Source organism: Parasteatoda tepidariorum, chromosome 11 (assembly GCF_982258835.1).
Source record: "Parasteatoda tepidariorum strain Cologne lab strain chromosome 11, Ptep-v5.0, whole genome shotgun sequence".
Classification (NCBI taxonomy): domain Eukaryota; kingdom Metazoa; phylum Arthropoda; class Arachnida; order Araneae; family Theridiidae; genus Parasteatoda; species Parasteatoda tepidariorum.
The window spans coordinates 91,412,567-91,435,268 of NC_141765.1; the positions used below are offsets into that span (position 1 = coordinate 91,412,567).

The 22,702-nt window shown below is 28.5% G+C and overlaps 1 protein-coding gene across 1 annotated transcript in view; it reads left to right on the forward strand.

Annotated features, from left to right (window-relative positions):
* Window positions 1-22,702, forward strand: part of LOC122268424 (disco-interacting protein 2 homolog C-like) — a 120,646-nt gene that overhangs the window by 7,771 nt on the left and 90,173 nt on the right. The window contains exons 2-3 of the mRNA XM_087154802.1: window positions 3,395-3,485; window positions 14,996-15,723. The gene's annotated coding sequence lies outside the window, so the exon portion shown is untranslated. The remainder of the gene's footprint in view (window positions 1-3,394; window positions 3,486-14,995; window positions 15,724-22,702) is intronic.

Here is a 22,702-nt window from a genome sequence, read left to right on the forward strand (position 1 = left end):
AACCACGTGTTTTAATTTTCTTCCAAACATTAACTGTTTGTAGGGAATCGTTAGCCACTCAAAATTTCTTACCTCACACGCCAAAAAAGTTACGGCCTAATTATCCTGTATCCAACTTCTGATAAATTAATTTTGATAAGAATTTTGATTTTAATAAGTATTTGAAATTATTCTACGATACGTTAGCTCATCGTTGAAAATCGTGATCCAGATAAACTTTTTTTCCCTGTCAACTTTTAGAAAAAAATATACATTTAAACTATTTAGCGCATAAAATATCAAGTTTTACCAAATTTTTAGTCTAAAAAACAAGAGAACATGTTACACATATCGACAACTGGAAATTTTATTAAAAAGGAAATTCCATACAAACCTATGCGTAAGCTTGCCTTTACATGCCTATATTGTTGTTGTTAATTTATTGTTGTTGTTAATTTATTGTTGTTAATTTACGTCGCCCTAGAGCCGCACAATGGGCTATTGGCGACGGTCTGGGAAATATCCCGGAGGATGATCCGAAGACATGCCATCACAATTTTGATCCTCTGCAGAGGGGATGGCACCCCCGCTTCGGTAGCTCGACGACCTGCACGCGAAGTCGAGCACTTTACGGTAGCACAGTTTAACGAGGACCAATACCGCACACCCTCGGTCCCTACGCAGACTGATCCAAGTGGTCACCCACCCTCAGACTGATCGCAGCCAGTGATGCTTGACTTCGGTGATCTGCTGGGAACCCATGCCTATATTGAATAAGAAATCGCTAGAGAAAGAAGAACCATTAAGCAATACTTATGTTTGATTATTTTTACTTCATTCAATTCCTACTAATAGTTCACATTCTCCCTATATATTGTTCAAATTTTCAATCGTTAATGAAATACTTTTTACTAGGAGGCTCCGCCCCCTGCTCGCTAACGCTCACCAACCCCCGAGAATTGCTACGCAATCCTATGTGGTTCACGCCGTGAACCATGGCTCGCTGCGCTCGCTCGCCAATGAACACAATGTTCTAGCACAAAGACATAATATATTATCATCAAAAACATAGTATTTTATCACCAAAGACATAGTATTGTACTTATGTAGAAGATTTCTACCAATGTCCTTATTTGCTTTTAAAAAAGTATATTAGCTATTTAGATTGTACATGGTGAAAAAATCAAAACATTAGCTAAATAAGAAACATATTAGCAAAATAAATTATCAAATATTGCTTCACTAATATTCTGCATTTTAAAGCGTGAAAATTCAATGCATAAATAAACGCGAAATATAAAAAAAATTCAATGCATTCAATACAAACACTTAAACGTTTTTTAGACGTTTAGGTAGCTCCCAGTAGAAAAATATCAATTCAACAGCGGTCTTTTAAAGCATTCTCACTTCAATTAATTAATTAATTCCTAATTGAGTTTAAATTAAATATTGTCATGTTTTTAGTGCATGAATCTGAATTGAACAACCTGATAATGCTCACTCTGGTTATTGTTATCTGGTTGCTCACTACGTGCTCTTGCGTGCCGAATCCAATCAATTAAAAATGAAAACTGTTGCCAGCGCGAGAAAAGAAATATCATCGGTTTTATTGATACATACGTACGTATTAGCGTTTTATATAATATAGATTCATCCACTTAAGTTCAAATACATTTTCTTTAAACTTGTAGTGGGTTAGAGTTTTTTCAAATATTAATTCATTCATTAAATAATCGAAATGGAATTTTCTGATGGATTAAGCATTAGTTATTGTTTTAAAGTTTGCTATAAGCAATTCAGTTTATTCACATATTTTAAAAATAACATCAGGGATAATTTCTAATTTATAGCTCTATTTGAACAGTTTATTGCGCACATTTAAATATTTAATTTATTTATATTCACTGTGTCAGATAAATTCAATAAAGAACATTACGTGGTCCTCGTCACCAAATTTATACTTTTATAGTTATCTGATACCAAGCGCTTTTTTTTCTCCAATTCCTACTATTAGTTGGGGAGAGTGGGGTCAATTGCAACATTTTTTACTTAACTATTTTTAACTAACAAAAAATCCAATATATTATTAGTATTAATTGACAGACGAGTAAAGTAGACTATCCTCTACTAGAAAAAAAAATACCCTATTTTAAATGTTATTATATTAGTTATTAACAATTATTCACAGTCGTGCACTTGTTACAATTGTCCCCACTTGCGGGGTCAATTGTAACAGTTCATAAATTCAACTGAAGCCTAGTTAATTATGCATATTATCATAGTTGTGATGTATTTTTTTATTGATCAAAATGGTAGTGATATTTCAGGAGTAAAAATAATAATGAGCAGAGACCAGAAGGGTTAAACTTTTAACTTTAAGGGGTTAAAAATTTTAACTTATGCTGTGAAAGGTGACAAATAAAATAATGCACATGCAACATAATATGAATGATATAGGAAACAATTGGTGGTTCTTAAAGAGTTAAGTAATGGTTTGTATAATCATATGATTATTTATTTTCAGCTGTTACAATCGTCCCTTTACTTATTGTTACAATCGTCCCCAAGACGCCATTTCAGCTTCATTTGTTAAAAACATTGCTAGTTAATTAACAAAACTAATTCTGTTTTATTGAAATGTTAATTAAGGTGTCCACTTACATATTTGGTTAATAATTTTTATTTGTTTAAGCAAAATTACTTTGTTACAATATAATAATCTAATACCAAAAAAAGTACTTACGTAGCTTGAAAATATCTTTTGTGATGTAACTCTTTCAAAAGTACATAAAAATGGTTGCCAGCAGGGATGTACATGTAGATTTATTAAATACACCTTGTGCGCCACCTAGGTACTAAATCTAGGACCCGACACTCGAAATTTTAGCTCTGTTACAATCGTACCCTGTTACAATTGACCCCACTCTCCCTATATATATATTTATATATCTTGTTCAAATTTCCAATCACTAGTAAAATACTTTTTAATCATCCATTCAAGTTCAAAGACATTTTTTGTAGTGGATGACACTTGATGTTAATTCAGTTTTTTCAAATATTAATTAATTAAATGTAATTAATAAATTTTAGTTTTATATGGGAGAAAAAAACTCTAATTATTTAATAAAAAAGTAACTAAAATAAAATTTATCTTTGTTGTATTGCACGATTAAACTTTTTTACATTACTTGTTTTTATGGGTCAGATCGTATTTTAAAAATCTTTGAAGTCTAATTAAAACATAATTAAAATCTTTAGTCATTTCTTTTACGTTACTCACTTTTTTGTCTGTTCCGATGATGTTCAGCACCATGCACACATCTATTTTGTAGAGAAAAAATTTTGTGAGTTGTGATAGTTTTGTGATTTAAAATGCTTATTAAAACATTGCTTATGCTTATTTTTTTCTTTGCAGTGTATGCAGGACAAGATGTGGCTTTCATTTGCAAGATAGGGCAGAGTTATGACGTTAATTAAGCAGCATAATGTGTTGCAACATGGTTCTGGTAAGAATTTTATTTTCTCGTTCTATAAATTAAGATTTCCACGCGTTATGACCCCAAAACAAAATATTTCAACTTTTACTTTTACCTTTTAGTATTTATTGTAATTGCAAAAGAGGTATTTTTTATGCAAGCTGTCAACATTTCTTCTAAAACATTTTCTTCTCGAAACTGCCAATTTCAACAGACAAACATTTTGCCTTTAACTTCTACTCCAATAAACTTAAATTTTAATAAACATAATCTTTTTTTTTATTTTTCATTAACTTAAAGAGAAATTAGCAGATATTAAAAAAAATACTGAGAAAACCGCGTTGATTTTATGACGCTTCTCGAGTGATTTAATAATAAATATTTGCTAAAAATATTCGAATCAATATTTCGAATACACCTCTCATTAAATTCATGAAAAGTGTCTACTGATTGCTAGGAAACATAACAATTTTCATAACAAACATAAACATTTTCTTGATAATTTATAAAATACGTTTTAATTTACAGCAAATGTTGTAAGAAATTGTTAGCCCCCAAGAAATTTTCATTTACCCTACTGCTAAAAAAATTTTCAAAACAAAATTTAGCTGATTTCTGGACAAATAACTGAAAATTTGAATTTAATATCTTTATGTTATCATTATTTAGAAAATCAGTACTTCAATAAATACTTTCGTTAATCTCACCACAAAAATAATGATAATAATACAATGCATATTATAAGTTATATTAATATACAAGTTTTAGAGCTTTCTTGACAAAAGTAACCACAATATGAGCCATCAAATATAAGTCCTTTATGGGACAAAATAATCCTTATAAACTATTTGTTTTACATTTGTCAAAAGAAAATGTTTCGGATTGATAAACTTTAAGTTTAATTTGACCTAGAAACAAGTTCATTTTTATCCCACTTAAGCTTTTCGTTTAACCGAGCCGTCAAAAAAATATTGCTCAGACAAGTTAATACGAATCTTTGTCTTGCAAACCGGAAGTTTGAAATTTTCTTATAAACAAGTTTTAGCATAATTCTGTTTTTTTAAAAAAAAAAAAAAAAAAAAAAAAAAAAAAAAAAAAAAAAACATCTGTTTGAACTTTACCTCCAAACGCAAGCATATTGTAGGGAATTATTAGTACATTCTAATGCAAATTAAAAAGATTGTTGAAGAGTATGGCATGGCAAAAACAAGCTATAAATAATTTTTGTTCTTGCAACCTTAAATTCGAATTTTGCCTTTAAACATTAGCCCTTTGTAGTAAGCAGCCAGAATCTTTCCTTAAATCAAAATGTTCGTTCTTATGCATTCGTTAGGATCACTTGATCAAGTGTGGTTGTTACTATGAATGACTGAAATTGGTTGTTGTTGACTTCCAACGGTGAATGTTGACATTCACAATGTCCAAAATGTATACTAGGTCTAGTTAAGTGCCAATGCTCGGTATGCATTTAACCGGTACTCCTAATACTGATGTTTCTCTCAATCTAACCTCAGCATATATTAAAACATCGAATAAATATAATAATATCAATGAATAAATTAATATCAAATCAGATATAACAAATATTTCGGACATTCACCAAAGCGACTATGTGATTGTTGACATTTACCGGTAAAATAGAAATTCTATTGATTTAAGTCATGCACGGTAACATAGCTAAGACGAAAATTGGTTTTGCTTATTTTATGATTTACAAAACATGCCTTTAAAAAATGGTCAAAATGTCAAAAATTTTCAAAACAAAATTTAGCTGATTTCTGGACAAATAACTGAAAATTTGAATTTAATATCTTTATGTTATCATTATTTAGAAAATCAGTACTTCAATAAATACTTTCGTTAATCTCACCACAAAAATAATGATAATAATACAATGCATATTATAAGTTATATTAATATACAAGTTTTAGAGCTTTCTTGACAAAAGTAACCACAATATGAGCCATCAAATATAAGTCCTTTATGGGACAAAATAATCCTTATAAACTATTTGTTTTACATTTGTCAAAAGAAAATGTTTCGGATTGATAAACTTTAAGTTTAATTTGACCTAGAAACAAGTTCATTTTTATCCCACTTAAGCTTTTCGTTTAACCGAGCCGTCAAAAAAATATTGCTCAGACAAGTTAATACGAATCTTTGTCTTGCAAACCGGAAGTTTGAAATTTTCTTATAAACAAGTTTTAGCATAATTCTGTTTTTTTAAAAAAAAAAAAAAAAAAAAAAAAAAAAAAAAAAAAAAAAAAAAAACATCTGTTTGAACTTTACCTCCAAACGCAAGCATATTGTAGGGAATTATTAGTACATTCTAATGCAAATTAAAAAGATTGTTGAAGAGTATGGCATGGCAAAAACAAGCTATAAATAATTTTTGTTCTTGCAACCTTAAATTCGAATTTTGCCTTTAAACATTAGCCCTTTGTAGTAAGCAGCCAGAATCTTTCCTTAAATCAAAATGTTCGTTCTTATGCATTCGTTAGGATCACTTGATCAAGTGTGGTTGTTACTATGAATGACTGAAATTGGTTGTTGTTGACTTCCAACGGTGAATGTTGACATTCACAATGTCCAAAATGTATACTAGGTCTAGTTAAGTGCCAATGCTCGGTATGCATTTAACCGGTACTCCTAATACTGATGTTTCTCTCAATCTAACCTCAGCATATATTAAAACATCGAATAAATATAATAATATCAATGAATAAATTAATATCAAATCAGATATAACAAATATTTCGGACATTCACCAAAGCGACTATGTGATTGTTGACATTTACCGGTAAAATAGAAATTCTATTGATTTAAGTCATGCACGGTAACATAGCTAAGACGAAAATTGGTTTTGCTTATTTTATGATTTACAAAACATGCCTTTAAAAAATGGTCAAAATGTCAAAAATTTTCAAAACAAAATTTAGCTGATTTCTGGACAAATAACTGAAAATTTGAATTTAATATCTTTATGTTATCATTATTTAGAAAATCAGTACTTCAATAAATACTTTCGTTAATCTCACCACAAAAATAATGATAATAATACAATGCATATTATAAGTTATATTAATATACAAGTTTTAGAGCTTTCTTGACAAAAGTAACCACAATATGAGCCATCAAATATAAGTCCTTTATGGGACAAAATAATCCTTATAAACTATTTGTTTTACATTTGTCAAAAGAAAATGTTTCGGATTGATAAACTTTAAGTTTAATTTGACCTAGAAACAAGTTCATTTTTATCCCACTTAAGCTTTTCGTTTAACCGAGCCGTCAAAAAAATATTGCTCAGACAAGTTAATACGAATCTTTGTCTTGCAAACCGGAAGTTTGAAATTTTCTTATAAACAAGTTTTAGCATAATTCTGTTTTTTAAAAAAAAAAAAAAAAAAAAAAAAAAAAAAAAAAAAAAAAAACATCTGTTTGAACTTTACCTCCAAACGCAAGCATATTGTAGGGAATTATTAGTACATTCTAATGCAAATTAAAAAGATTGTTGAAGAGTATGGCATGGCAAAAACAAGCTATAAATAATTTTTGTTCTTGCAACCTTAAATTCGAATTTTGCCTTTAAACATTAGCCCTTTGTAGTAAGCAGCCAGAATCTTTCCTTAAATCAAAATGTTCGTTCTTATGCATTCGTTAGGATCACTTGATCAAGTGTGGTTGTTACTATGAATGACTGAAATTGGTTGTTGTTGACTTCCAACGGTGAATGTTGACATTCACAATGTCCAAAATGTATACTAGGTCTAGTTAAGTGCCAATGCTCGGTATGCATTTAACCGGTACTCCTAATACTGATGTTTCTCTCAATCTAACCTCAGCATATATTAAAACATCGAATAAATATAATAATATCAATGAATAAATTAATATCAAATCAGATATAACAAATATTTCGGACATTCACCAAAGCGACTATGTGATTGTTGACATTTACCGGTAAAATAGAAATTCTATTGATTTAAGTCATGCACGGTAACATAGCTAAGACGAAAATTGGTTTTGCTTATTTTATGATTTACAAAACATGCCTTTAAAAAATGGTCAAAAACAAGTTTTAATTATTCTTTGACTTAAAAACCACAATATTGAATGTGACCACAAAATGTTACTTTCTTGCGGAAAGAAATTTTGATACTCCAGGCAACCCACCAAAAGAAGTATGTAACGACAGCTAATATTTGATAAAGAAATAAAATTTGAACGAACGTTATCGTACTCGAAACGTTAACATACTATAAGAAGTAACCTACCCTAATTTCTCGTCAACGAAAAAGAAAATTGTGGCTAACGCAGTTTTTTATTGACCTGGGAACCACAAGTTTTGATTTTTTTCCCAAGCTTCAGATATTTGTAAAAAATAGTTACAGTTCAAAAATAACAATTTTAAAAACTAAAACCAAAAACTAAACATTTGAATTCTGCCTCCAAACGTCCATTATAGATAGTTATTGTGATAGACACCCTACCGAAAAAAGTGTGGACCAAACTAACTTTTGCCTATTTTTTAATAAATCTAATCAATTTTTTAATCGGAATTTCGAATTTTACAATGAAATCTATATTTATAAAAGAAATGTTAGGCCCTAGTGTTTTCTGTAGCACTAGTGTTTTCTGTAGCACTTTTAATAAAGATTTTTCTGCAATAATTTAATATTTTAATTTAGTGAGATTCTTGCGCTTTCTGCTTGCTGCACAAAGATTTTATGTTAGGTTCCAATTTGGTTCCTTCAGTCTCAATTCTCCCAGTTGTATTACATCCAGACGATTTCTTTTTTTACCAGTAAATCATTTACAGCACAAAATCCACATTCAGCTAAATATGAAGATGGAAACTGTAACAATAGTTTTCTTGTACATTTGGTTGAATTTGGTTATATGATTTCTGTTTACTCACAAAGCCATGCCATCACTCCTTTTATATTAAATAAAGTTTTAACTGACTCATCATTTTGCATTTCTGCGAGTTCTTCTCAGAGCCTAACAAAGGCATGTGCATACTGGGCAGTTGCCCAGGGCCCCACATAAGAGGGAGCCCCAAATCGAATAGAAAGTTTATTTTAGGTTTCCTTCTTTAATGAACTTTTTTTAAACAAAATAACAGCACAGTGTAAATCCGTCAGTTTTATGTTAGCTTCTTCATTAATCTATCGTATGGTCACAAAAAATCTATTTTTCGTAAATCCATGGCTTTCTAGTGTGGATTTTGGGTAAATTTCGCAATTACGGTGGACAAATTTGGCCAATCAAAAGACTGTATTTTTACCTATCGCAAAATGGGATATGTTTACCAAAATACAGGATTCTGATTGGCTTAATTGAGCCATCGTAATTGCAAAAATTTTGTACAATTTCGCCCTAATGTCAGCAAAGATATGAATTTTTTGCAGCTAGATGACAAAGTTAACAATTAGAAAACTGCATTCGGCATGATGAACATAGAATTGTCAGAAAATCAATGAAATGGACAGAGCGATATTTCGTCTGGGGGGGGGGACTTAATAGCTTTTTTAAAATTTTAATTTTCTTGCTATATATCTGTATAATGAGGTGAAAATTTCAATACCTCCATATAGTTCGGTTCTTCACTACTGAAGGATGAAGCAGATGGGGGCCCCAAAGAAGTTTTTGCCCCTGCCCCAATTAGGCTAAGTCGGGTCCAGGTTCTTCTTGATACTGCATATTTGATATATCAGACAAATCCACTAACATTGACTGCATCATCCGCGTTGGAAAATCAATTTGTTTTAAATCAGAAAATCTTTCTTGTAAATCAGCCGATAGAATTTTCAGATTATCGACAATAACAAGTAAAGCGTTATCATTTACTTCACATTTTTGGAGAAATGAAACTGTTTAAAGTTTTTGTTGTTAATATATTTCTGGCACAACTCAATAAGGGTAATGAAACCAAATATCTTCACTTTTGCATCAACAAGAGCTTTATTTGTTCCTTAAATTTGCTTATTTAATATATTTAGTTTTTCAAATATATCGGCTAAATAACTTACAAATGCTTCACAATCGACTGTTAACAGATATTTCATTTCAAGTCACATAATATTTATTTGCGCAATTATTTAAAAATTTCCTTTTTTCTTTCAATTTTGGCACTGAAATCTAGCATTGCATTTAAATGGCCCGGAGCAAAAGGGTTAAACTTGTGTTGAGTTCATTTTCGAATTGCCCCCCTTAACAATCAAATTGCCCCCTAGTGGGGCGTGAGCCCCACGTTGGGAAACACTGCTTTAGATGGTTTTGATTTAATAATTTTAATTTAATTGTTTTTAAACATCCTTCAAAACAAATACAATTACATTTGCGGTATGGGTGTGGCACAGGTGACTGATCTGAGTTTTGAGTTTAATACAGATTAGTTTTATCTCACCACCCAGTCAACCTTACGTCCACAGAAAGTCGCACAAACCCGAGAGAAATACACAGTAAAAAAATGGAAGCAATTTAATGTTCCATATCGAGAGCTGTACTATTTGATCCATGGACAGGAGGTTGAGGACCAAAATCGAGCTTAAATTTGGAAGCAAAATTCAACTTTTTAATTATTTTTTTTTTGTCAAAAACTAACTAAAATTTGCCTCAGCTATACTTTTTTCGTGATTTAGCAAACTAAACTTTTTTCTAGCATAAAGTATTGCTACTATGGGCGAATGTTTGAATGCGAAATTAAAATTATTTGTTTTCAAGTTCAAAAGTCAGTTTAAGATTGTTTTTTCAAAATACCTTTTTATAGGTGGGATAGGAAGCAAAACATTTTGGTGGGAAAATATAGGCTAATTATCTAATGCAAGGGACTTATTTTTGAACGCAAAACTTAATTTCTGGGAATCCAGGTCAGAAATAAGCTGTACTTGTTTTTGCCAGAAAACTGTTTAGCGTTTAGAAGTGGGGAAATTTTTTAATGGGTCAACAAATGGGTAAAAAAATACTCGCCACAAACAGTACTCAGAAGTATTCTGAATGACGCACTAGACAACACTGAATAATATTAATAAATGAAAAGAAATTAACTTTTATTATACAATTTTTCTTCGTGATTCCTGTTTATGAATGCGTATTACTTACCCAGGGTGCGTAACGATTTTATAAGTCCTTACAGGTGCTTATTTTTGATTTAGGTCTTTTAAAAGCCCTTAAAAGTGCTAATTTTATTCGGTGTTTGTAAAAAGTGCTTAATTTTCTATCTGTTTAAAAGAGATTTTTTCTTTTCCGAGTCGTTTGTGGCTGTGGTGATAGGTTCGCCGCTCATCGTAAAATCAAGTTTATTTCATATTGTTATCTGTTTGTCTTTAATCAATTGTGTTTTTACTTATTTTTGAAGTGAACTGAAATAAGAGTTCTGACGTCATATTCTTAGAATTGTATAAATACCAGCACGCACATGACAGCCTGTCAGTATTTCTCTCATCACCTGCTGTGATGATGCTTCTTGTAAATCAAACCAACTTGTATATAAATTTAAATATGTTTAATAAAATATTAGTATCTCGAAGGAGCTATCTTCGCTTACTTCATGGCTCTAAATTACAAAAAATGCATGATTTTCGCAATTTTCTCCGCAATATTTATCAGAAACTAGTTATTTTATCACGATTATGTAAAGTTTTAGAAAATATTTTTAAATTTTATTGAATTTATGTTCATAGATTAAGAAATTTAAGCGATAGAAAAAATATATAATTTTTATTACTGCTCGGATCCTAATTATGATTTTTTTCCCCGAAAGTGATTAAAAATATTATTTGAGTGATAAGAAAGTAATTAAAAGGTGCCTATTTTTTGTTGAAAAATCTGGCTATGCACCCTGTTACCTATTGCTATAACGTGGTGATAATAGTTAAAAACTCACTTCATTCATCGCTGATTGGTGAATATTTCAAAATTTTTTATACGCTTTAAACCTTAGCTTCACGAACAACACGTCCACACACACAAGAAATGATGAAAACTAAAACGAAGAGTCATCAGTAATGAAGTTGTCAGGTTCGTCAACAACCGACAACGTCATCAAAAGTTAACTCCAGATAGAATCGAGTTAACACCCAACCAAAGAATTAAAAATTTAAGCAAGATGAAAAAAAAAGGCGAATTAAGAAAATATCATTTAAAATAATAATAATTCAAAATGGAAAAGCGCTAAAAGAAGCTAAAACCAAATTTGTCTTAATTCAACAATTTAGAAAGTTAGAAACAAATCTTTTCTAAAGATATGTATGTTGCAAAAAATTTTTCTAAAGATATGTATGTTGCAAAAACAGCACTTCATCGGGTGGTACACTGCCTGCTAACAAACTGGAGTCTTCTGCAGTCAGTAGTTAAACCTAAAACTGACTCAGCATCGAGGTACCATAATGGATAAACTAAGTAAGAAAAAAGCAATCAAAAATTGAAATGAAAAGGCACGGAAAATTTAATGATTTTGTTATTATATTTTTTAAATTTTCAAAGTGTTTGATATAACAAAACAATTGATCAGGTATAGCTTAGTAATCACAGTAGACCCTTGATTAAGTCTATCTGCAGGTCCCCCTGTTAACCCACGTGACGGATCATGTGATATAAAAAAATCCGTCATCTTACTATTCATATAAATAAAAATTAAGCGTAAAAAGAAAAGACTCATTAATGCATATTAAAATATAAAGAAATATAGAAAACTAACCATTACGGGAACAGCACCGAAATCCCCATTAAAATATCAATTAAATCCAGATAATGAATTAATTTATATATTAATTTCTAAACGAATTTGCGCAATTGCAGCTAATCCAAATATATATAATTAGAATGTCTAATTAGTTTTAGTTCATAAAACAGTTAGCTCCCAACATTACAATCTTAGGAAACTTTCTTTTTCCTCCCGAAACGATAAATGATAAAAAACACAATTGTTTCATTATCAGCATTTATTTAAAATAAATGAAACAGTCTTAAGCTCCGTAATTTATTAATTTATATAGATATTTATGATCAGAACTGTAACCTCTTAGTATTAAATTCAGAAAATAAATGTTTAAATTATTTTCATAAGATCAGTTAACAGAATCTCAACTTTTCATTTTAATCAATTTATCTCTAATTTTGTCGAACGTATTAACCCATTCCTTCCCCAGCGTCTTCTTAAAAGCCCGTATAAACCCATTCCTTTCCCAGTGTCTTCTTAAAAGGCTGTAAAAAAGTGAAAATTGTTTCATTATTCGGATTTATTTTGCACAAAGTAGTTCTACCAACGGCAATATATTACATGAGGGCCGGGATAGCCTGGTTGGAAAGGAATTGAGCCAATGTTTAAGAGGTCGTAGATTCGATTTCCGCCTGCTGATGACTTCCCATGTAGTAAATGGTGACTGATGCATCTGTAGATTCACAATATCCTTAATGTTCCCATAACAAATCAAACCTCTGGGGGTTACTGATCCAAGAGTTTCCTTGTCTTCTGGATTGGTTCAAAATTATAAGGGTTCGGAATTCAACATTAGTAGTCGTAGACCCGAAAATTGGGTCGGCTGTTCAACAACGGTTATCAAATATATTAACATGGTGCGTAGCGTTTTTAAAAAGTGCTTAAATGTGCTTTTTTTTACTGTAGTATTTTAAAATCCTTTATAGCTGCCTTTTTTATAGGGTGTTTTTAAAAAGTTCTTAATTTTCCCTTTTCGAAAATGCGATTTTTTCTTCTTTACCATGTCGATTTTCGCAACTTATGTAAAAGCATGTTTTTCAAATTCATTCAACCACAATCCATCTCGGCGTACTGTCTGTCCGTTGCGTATGAAAGCGGCAATCATTTTGCATGTTAGATGGTTAATTATGTAGGTTACCAAAAATTATAATGGTTCATGATGGACTTATTGATGGTTACCGTCAAGATTATGTGGGTGCATCAATGAAACGCCATCAAAAATTTTGACTTTTGTATTCTCCGATTAACAAACTGACCCCAAAAGTTGCTTATTTAAATTAAAGGATAAATTATTTATTTCATGCCTATTATAGAAGACCGAGAATTTTACAGTTCTTGGAAGAAATTCTAGAATATTAAAATAAAAAAATTAATAGAATACTAGTTTTAAACTGTTATTCTTTTTAGAGTTCTTACCGTGATTAGTTTATAGTAGCGGTTTGCGCGAAGGGTCCCTTGCACAGTAGATTGACCAATGAAAGGCAGATTGACCTTTGCCCAAGTATTTAGACAGGCATGCTGACATTAATCGTAGTAATTGTTATATAAAATTAATGCCAACAGCACTGAATTATTTTTAACAAATATCTTAGAATTATGTTTGCTCAAAATTAAATACTTTTAACTACTAGAATTCATTTAAAATTAAAGAATTAAAAACTAATTTTAAAAAATATTCCTTTATTAAAATAAAGTACAGATCAATCGAAATAACTAAAACCCATAGGATGTTTTACATTGCTTCACATAATAAAACTTTTCCATATAAATTTTAACAATGAAAATCTCTACTCTTTATAAAATTAAACTTAAAATGAATATGTTAGTAAGCAAAAGTAAATGCATGGTCTTCAATTTACTTGGGATAGTTTTTAGGGTTTAAAATTATTAATTTTGGAACCAAATCATTGTCGTGCAAAATAAGTCTCAACATTTAGTGAAAAATATACTTCAATTTTAAGATATTTTTATTAAGTAAATTATAAGAAGTTTTACATAGCTTAAATATTTTTAAAGAAATTTCTAAGCTACAACAAAAATGAAACGGAATCTATTTTTGTGAGTTGTAATAGTATTATGTTAAAATTTTAGGATTTTTGACACCACGTGGTCTCTTAAAATGAAAGGGTGATTTCCCCTACTCAAAAACCTTCTTTTACTTGAGTGAAACTTTTTTAACTCAACTTGAGTGAAATACACTTTTATTTGAGCGATATTCTTGCTTTGCGTTTTCTCACACTTGAATGCTTTCTTTTAATTACTTTTCACCCAGTTATTTAAGCATAAGCTAATGGTGTGAAAGAAAAAAATTTTTTTACAAGAAATAATTCTTACATTTTGTTTATATCACTGTGATTATTTGGGTAAAAGAAATGACTGAGATTTGTATTCAAAATTTAATTATCACAAAATCGTCGTGCTCCTCAATAAAAATTAGGGAGAATCTTCTGAAGTAAATCAGTAAAATGCTTCATTAAAGGGAATAAAGGAAATCATTGTAATTGGTCTAGGGAAATTTAGCTTTCTCACAAGTTAGCAAAGGGAAAAATGTCAAGGTTAATTAATGCATACTTGAACTAAAAATAGATTAAAAGACAGCATGTGAATTTTAAAGTCTGAGAAAGAGAGTTTTGTTTTCAATAGAAAAATAAGAAAGAGATTTACAGAAAAGGAAAACAAAAAAAGATTGGTTGAGGCTTTTTATGTTAAATATATACAGTAAATATCGTTGTTCTTTGTATTTAATAACTATTTTATTTAACTAGTTTTTGCAACGACTTTATTTTTCTTATAAAGCATTTTTTTTCGATTTTAGATATGATAGCCTAAGTGACAGACTTGCGCCACCTTTTAGATTATTCTAGACTTTCTTCTAAGCTTGTTTTAACGCCATAGGAAGCTGGCAGCTCTCCACTATCTCGATCAATAGCTCCAGAAAGGTCTACAGACACGAAAAGCGTGCATTTAAGAGGCCTAGTTTCGATATACCTTTCTCCAACTTATACCAACAAAAACGATGTTAAAGTTGATGCAAATCCTACCGAATGATGATGGGGAAATTCGTTTGTCGGTAGCTGAAATATCCATTATGAGAAAGATTCTAACGACCCATCTGTTAGTTTCATCTCAAGAAGTTAAAGTTTTGCGAAAGATCGTAATCAATGTTTGCGTAATCACCGCATGGTGTCTAAAAGTTGTCAAATGAAGCTGTTTTCCACCATTTACTCACCTGATGTGTTTTGCAAAAATGATTATAACTGAACTCACAATAATGCTGCTGAAGCCGGAACAATGGAGGCCAGAAAATGTCAAGCAGTTGTATGTCATGTGTCACACCTACGAAGGCAAATATTCAGAATTGTCCAATATCTGTGGTTCCATATCAATCGATCAGGCTATCATATTTTGCCGGAAAAGAAGACCTGCAGCTTGGTTGGGAGCCAACTGACTGCTGATAGACATTCCGCTGGTGATTTATCCGGAGAATTAGAGCTCAATCTATGACTGGATGACCTGACTCGCTTCAGAGATGGAAAAGAAAAGGTACATGACCTTTCTTTTTATCATTATTTCATTACTTATTTTTTCTCCTATTTGCTGGTAAAACAGTGAAATAACTTTTATTTAAATCTAAAAAAACACACTTGATAACCTTTTTAATAGCTAAATTAGTTCTAATTTTGAATAATTATTCTTTTTACATAATTGTGTAAAATAATTTAAAAAATAGAATGATCCTCTCAATATTGAATATATTTAAAATTGTGCATAAATTGTTTTTATGGTGGCCAATGTAACCAAGGAAAGAATTCCTTGTCAGAAACTAGTTATTTTATCATGATCATGCAACTTTCAAAATTTTTTTGCATTTTGTTAACATAAATATAAAAAACTTTCAACAATATGAAAGAAAAAAAATTGTTAGTGCACCTATCCTAATAATTATGATATTTTTAAAGGGCTTAAAAATATTTTTTGAGTGCTTTAAAAGTGCTTATTTTTTGTTGAAAAATTTGGTTTCGCACCCTGTATTAATAATGTAAATATTTATGTTTGGCTTTGTAATCATGAAAGTTGTAACATTTATTTTAACGTTAAAGTGAAGGGTGCAAATAAACTTACTATAACGTTTTTAAATTCTGTAGTTTTCTCGAGTTGATTTAACGTGCAGAATGCTGAAAATGAGGAACACAGTGTTCCAAAAGGTCGGTCAAAAATGAGTGTAGTAATTTGTTAATCAAAGTACGTGGAAGTGTTTCTAAATTTGTAACTACCTAAATTTACATAAATTTCTTGGCGTACTTATCAGATTTCTTTTTATATGTAAAGACTTCCTAAACTATTGTGGTGATCTAGAACATCTGATGATAAATTTCAAAAAGCAAGAAACATCTTTTATATTAAGTATTTTGCTACGACTGAACAATTTGGATAGCTTTTGGAAACTTTCGCAACAGCCAATTAATCTCTCAAAAACAGATAAAATTAAAAACATTTAGGCTTGCCTGGTTTGTATACAGCTTCAAAATTACATGAATTAAAAGATGGTAATTGCGATTTAAGAAGTAAAAATATTAAATTTAGAAGTAGAGACAATTTTATTTATTAGAATCTCTTCGTTTGAGAGCCTGCCCAACATAGACCCTTAACATCTTTCGCGTTTACGAACGCTTTATTTTTTTAGTGTGTTTTTCCGTATGTCAGCTAAACACTTTTAAGACTTAAGAAATAAGCCCAATGCTTTCAAAGACCAACCTGCTTTTAAAATAATCCATTTAATATATTTTACGAGCTTGAATAAGAGGCTTGGAAAGACGTTGAATTGATATCCGTTTAATTTTTTGCATTTTAAAAGTCTTCATTCAGCTGCAAATAAAAATTTTGAAAATTTCACTTCCACGTTAGTGGAAGCACCACAGTATGAAAAGAATTATGATTTCTAGCTCATAATATGGAATTGATATTAAGAATGTATTTCATGTTGCATTTCTGAAAGGCTAAGGTGATAAAAATAGGATAGACTTAAATATTATCTTGTATTTTAACGATTTTTTTTACATTGAACGAAGTGAGTAATATTATCGAAGTTATTTATGTTTTATGTATAAAAGTACAGTTTTTTATTTATACAGTAGAGAACCGATTATCCGGAACGATCGGGACAATCGCTATTCCGGATAACTGATTTTTCCGGTTTTCTGAATCCCTACAAAAAGCCGTTTTTTTTATTGTTAAACCCAACTAAAAAAAATAAAAATTTGGAAATAATCTTAAAAATAAGAAAAAACGATGAAGTAATACACTAATGAATATTTCCAAAATGATGGTAAGGTAAGCATCTTAAAAAAAAAAAAAAGAAAAATCGTAAAATCTTATGAGGAAAAAAAAATTTTTTTTTAAAAATGGCGAGAAAATTTATCGAATCTCGTTTCGGTTTTTTGGTTTTCCGGTTTTCTGATTTCCGGATAACGGGTTCTGTACTGTACCTATTTACGTATCTAACATAGCTAATTAGTCAAATAAGATATCGTTGCCTATGCATATCACTACGCTAACTCGAATAAGAATGAAACCAAGCTAATTGATTTAATAGTTTAAAAGTTCGAAAATTCATTAAGGTTTTATTTGTAGAAAGTACAATTTTTCTACATTGACTTACACCGCTTTATGCAACGAACACTGCTATCCAGACAATTGAGGTATTACTTCAAATTTAATTCTTTACTCTTAATCCAGCAAAATAGTCCTTTGATTTAATTTTCTAAAAAAAATGAGGGTTTAATGCGTGAAATATAAAATTTTTGAGTAACGTTTTACTCATGAAATATTTATAGTATTAAAACTATTAGATCCATCAAATAATTCTAATTTTGTTTTTTAATTTGCCTAAAAAATACATATATAATTCTGGACTTGACTATGCAAAAATGACTCAAATTTTCATTGTTACATAATTGTAATAAAATTCATTTACATTGCATTAACTTTATTATCAAGAATATCATATTTACAAAAGACCAATTTTTAAAAGAGAAATATTCTTTTAAACAAAAGAGGATTGGTTTTCATGAATTCAATGTCATACTTACAACTTATTATTGTAAAATTTAAGACTTTAATTATTGGTATAAGATGATTTAATAAAAAATTACGGGATATATTTTAGGACAAATTTATTGTAGCATATACTATATAAATTCAAATTTATTAAGGCGACTGCCCACGTTCGGTGAACTTTTTTTAAAAAAAATAAATTTTTCAAAAATTTTATGCTTAGTTATATAAAAGGGGATTAAAAATGACACAAATAAGAAAAATTATAACAATATATTTTGTAGTTTGTAAAATTTTGTTGAAATTAGGTAAAAAATTAGTGAATTTTAAGAGTTACGCTGGACACCCTCAACTAAGTTGTGTGTAATAAAATACAATTTCCTTTGAAGTATATATTATTTTAACCCTTTCCTGTGTTCTGAACTAAAAGTTAATCGAAATTTTAAAAATTTGGTGAAAAATGCCCAATTACGTAGAAAAACAGCAAAATAACGATATATTTTTTTGGATTTACATAGCTATAAAATACTTAAATATTGAAATAGAATTTCAGTTCTAGTTCAGAACACAGATAATATTATTTATAACAGTGTTACAAAATTACATCATAAAAGTCCTAATAGTTTTTGAGAAATAAGGTCCAGCGTGAATCGAAAAACAGAAAAATTCAGTTTTCCAGAAAACACATTTTAAGATTTATTTGTACAGTAAAAGTAAATTACATTTAATATACAAACATTAAACTATCTAAAAAGATATACCAAGCCTTCATATACTCTACACTTGTTTAAATTGGACTTTTCACTGAATATTCTTTTTTTCCTGATCCTTTTTTTAATAAGTTGAAAATCTCCGTACAAATGCTCGATTTACTATTAGTAAACATTTGTTTATTTTTTGTCATCTTAGATTTAATTACTTTAGAAATACAGGTGATAATAACACTATATAGCTTGAGTTAGATATAAAAAACAATAAAAGTGGAATTTCATTTCAATACATAATTAAATATTTTAAAAATTTAAGTATGAAATTAGTGCATTATATGTTTGTGTAATACACCATTAGACAAAATTATAACCAATAAAACATATTTCTTCTATACTACAAACTAATATTACTCTATTTTGTGCTTTGAACTAAAAGTATAAAATTTATATAAAAAATTTTAAAATATATGCAATATTATGCTTAAAAACACAATATTTAAAATAACATTTTACGAAGATTTTTGAAAAAAGAAAGAAAAAATTTTTGAAGAAAACTAAAAATAACTAAAAAAATATCAAATTATATCGAAAAAATTTCAAAATATAACTAGACAAACAAAATAAACTAACAAAATATAATCAATCAGAAAACAAAATATGTAAACATCATAGCAGTTGCCATTCAAATCATATTTCTTTAAGAAAAATCACTAATAAATAATTGCCAGATGCATTTCAATACATTTATAATTATTATTAATATTATTTTATGGCTTTTTACTGAAAGGAAAGCAAAAAATCAACGCAAAACAGCTTTGTTTGCATTAAATTCTGTCACTTTTTATTCACTTCCGGATTTTCAGAATATGACTTCCGGTTTTTAAATCTGCTATAACTTTACAAATAATTATCAGAAAATTAAAAGTAAAACATTTTTGGAATCTTGAAAGTTCATACTTTTTAAAAATGTATTAAACAGAAAATCGATTTTTTGGACGAAATCACTCATTTCAAGGTAGGCAGTCGCCTTAGAAAAAAATATGTTGTATTAAGAGAAAATTTTTTTATGTACCCTATTATTTTTCTTATAGGCTTTAAGCGTATTTAACATTTTAAATAACACAGGAATCAGTGTAAAAATAAAACATTTACTATCAAGTGTATTTATTTTCAATTTTGAATTATTGTTTTTTAATTTCAATCATAAAAACAATATTACATCTCTCTCCTTTTACGCCAGACAAACCTTACAGGGTTCCTCAAAATACCTGAAATAAAATAATTTACTATCGTGATAAAATTTTACCAACACATTATTAGAATAAGGGAGATTAAATAGCACTAATTTGAAATCAGTTAAGCCTTCCGGTATCCATCAGAAACTTATGTTAAGTTTGATCGATATTTTGATTATAGTTCTAAGATTATTCTATACACTAATGAAAGATGGGAGGTATAATTGGTTTTATAGTTTTTATGATAGGACAGAAATTTATTTTATTTTAAAAAATAAATGTTATTTATAAATGAAGACTATTGAAAATGAAACTATATTGAAAAATTAGTAATTTTAACTTACATACTTACTTATATTGTAGAAAAGAAAAGGATCAATAGATAAATGTTAAGTATAAATAAAAATTAAAGTATCATTGGCTAACTTTGAATAATAATGAACAAAATATTATGCAAATCATCATACTCAAATTAAAAGAGGAGATGAATGTAGAAATAGATAAGGGTATTGAGAATTTGTATTTTTAATAATTACTGAAAAATGGGGTAATTTTGTGAGAGATAAGGTAAATATTTGGCCACACATGTTTTCTGAGTTTTCTAACTTGTTTTAAAATAAGCTTTTCTAAAATTAAAGTAATTCGTAGAAAAAATAAAATAATTATTTCACAAATTGAAAAAAATTAAGCTTTTTCAAATAATCAAACACATGCTTTTACATTCAACAGATATAAAAATTAAAAATAAATTTTAAAATAAAGAAATACAATCTTTATTATATTTTATAAGTTATAATAATGAAGCAAAATTTTGTATTTATAAAACATTTTTCGTTCTATTGAAATTGAAACTTGAATATTGAAAAATTAGTAAGGTAAACTTATATACTTGCTACCATTGTAGAAAAGTAAAGTATCTATAGATAAATGTATGTTAACTTTTAACAATATTAAACAAAATATTATGATAATCAAAATACACCAAAATAGAGAGGGGATGAATGTAGAAACAGATAAGAAAATAAAAAGGAAAGGGATTGTGGAATATAGAGCAGTTTGAAAAGTTAAATTTTTTATTTTAAAAATTATTGTTATATAATATATTTCTACCTTTTTTAAATATTTTTTCAATAATTACCGTAAAATAGGGTAACTTTGTGGGGGACAAGGTAAATGTTTACTAAACATGTTTTCTGACTTGCTTTCTACTTCTAACTTAATTTTCTAACTTGCTTTTAAAAGAGCAATAGAAAAAGTAAGTAATTCTTAGGGAAAAATAAAATTAATACACAAATTAAATAAAAAATTTCAAACAATAGAACACATGTTTCTTTAATCAACAGAAATAAAGATTAAAATTTAATATTAAGAAATGCAATCTCTTATGCTTTATATGTTAAAATAATAATGCAACAAAGTTTGGCGAGTTGCTTGGCGAATATTTTAATGTGAAATGCCAGAAAAATTCATCTATATTAATTTAGGAATTACTTCTATCAAAAGTAATGAAAATTTTGATTGGAACAAATTATAATAATAAGTTTTAATATTATTAGTTTAAAGCGAATAAATAATTGTTACTTGATATTAATAAAACAAATTTGAATAATGTTTTTTTCTTATTATTCAAAGTTAACTATTGATACTTTACTTTTTATTTATACTTTACATTTATCTATTAATACTTTACTTTTCCACAATGGCAGTTAGTACGTTAGTTTACCTTACTAATTTTTAAATATACTTTCATTTTCAATAGTCTTCATTTACAAATACCATTTATTTTTTAAAAGAAATTTCAGTCCAGACATAAAAACTCCAAAACCAAATATACCTCCCTTCGTTCAAATCAAAATATCTATCTAAATAAATATCTATAATCAAAATATCTATCAAACTTAAAAAAAGTTTTTAACGGATACCTGAAGGCTTAACTGATTTCAAATTAATGGTATTTATAATCTCCCTCATTCTAATAATATGTGGGTAAAATTTTATCATGTAGTAATTTCTTTCTTTTATTTCAGATATTTTGTGGAACCATATAAGGTTCGTCTAGTGTAGAAGGAAAGAGGTGTGATATTGTTTTTATGATTGAAATTGAAAAAAAATATGAAAAATGCAAATAAAGTTCTAAGTATTGATATTTAATGCTTCATTTTTTAAATTGATTCTTGTATTATTTAAAATGCAAAACACGTTTAAAGAGCCTATAACAAAAATAACAAGTTACATAAAAAGTGTGCTATTAATTATTTTTTTTCTAGTTACTAATAAATTTAAATTTATTTAGTGTGTAAATTAACGTACAACAATTTGTCCCAAAATAAATCGTTTACATTTTAATTAAATTATCTTCTATAAATAATTAATATTTTAAATTTTGCGGTAATAAATTGTAAGCATGATATTGAAAATCCTCTTGTATTTTTAAAAAAACAATTTTAAAAAAATTGGTATTTCATGAAAGTGATATTCATGATAATATTTGCAGTTAATGACAATACAACTCTGAGACATTAT